This window comes from Mus musculus, chromosome 17, assembly GCF_000001635.26.
Source record: "Mus musculus strain C57BL/6J chromosome 17, GRCm38.p6 C57BL/6J".
NCBI lineage: Eukaryota > Metazoa > Chordata > Mammalia > Rodentia > Muridae > Mus > Mus musculus.
The window spans coordinates 48,100,938-48,101,930 of NC_000083.6; the positions used below are offsets into that span (position 1 = coordinate 48,100,938).

A 993-nucleotide genomic window follows, 5' to 3' on the forward strand; every position below is an offset into this window, starting at 1 on the left:
CACACACCCACAGCGGTAAGGAGATGACATCCAGACTGTTTAAGCTCCAGCTCCGCTGCTTTCAGAAGACTGGATGCTCCTGGCAGGTGGTCCCACACCTCCGCCTAGTGGCCACGAAGAACGATGCACCAGGAGTTCGTACCAGATGCAGAGTTGTGCCAGGGCGGCAGGGGGCGCAGAAACAGGCTTATGGTTTCCCGCCAGGTGTTTGGTATCAGAGTAACTCAAGGAGATTCAGGCTTCCGGGGTAACTTCATCCAAGAAGATGCTTGATGAAAGGGTGGGCAGGGGCGCTTCTACAACCTCGAAGGTGGTGAGCAGACGAAACAATCTCCCTAAGGTTTTCTTTATTTGCAGGGTCCAGAGATCCCAGCTTGGTGTCATCGCAGAGCTGGGAACCATTCTCCGTCCTCTGCTGCCTCTCAGTGGGCACGAATGACATTACCACTGCCAGGCTCATTCCCAGCTCCCCAAAAAGTTGTCCTAGGAAACAAATGCAAAAATTCTGTGAAGATCGGGGTACAGACCATCCTAGGACTATGTCTACCTAACACCAGGGTTGTTACCTCCAACATGCTTTTTTTTTTTTAAAGATAGGTCTCACTGTGTAGCCCTGGCTAACCTGGAAATCCATATGTAGACTGAGCTGGCCTGGATTTCTGGAGGATCGGCCTGTTTCTGCACCCAGAATGCCTGGCTTAAAGGGGAGTGTCCCATGTCTTACCCCAACAAGTATTTCCTGACTCACCCAACCTCGGGCTATCAGAGGAGTCAAAACTCTGCCATCTGATACAGAACAGCAGGGTCATGTTTTAATAGTGGAGAACACAGAAGTTTCTCAAGGTTGTTCACATCTCTTCCAGAAAATAAGAACTAGTGTCCACCTAAAAACCCATAACTAATGGTTCATAGCATCTGTCTTTCTGATTAGTCTCAAAGAAACAACCCAGATGCCTCCACTTCTACCTATAAACTGTATTTTTAAAAAATGGT

General features: G+C 48.5%; 1 protein-coding gene across 3 annotated transcripts in view; it reads right to left on the reverse strand.

Moving 5' to 3' along the window:
• The window catches only part of 9830107B12Rik (RIKEN cDNA 9830107B12 gene), a 46,492-nt gene that overhangs the window by 1,122 nt on the left and 44,377 nt on the right, over nucleotides 1-993 (reverse strand). For all 3 annotated transcript variants that reach the window (XM_017317514.1, XM_017317512.1, XM_017317513.1), the window contains one exon: nucleotides 143-483. The gene's annotated coding sequence lies outside the window, so the exon portion shown is untranslated. The remainder of the gene's footprint in view (nucleotides 1-142; nucleotides 484-993) is intronic.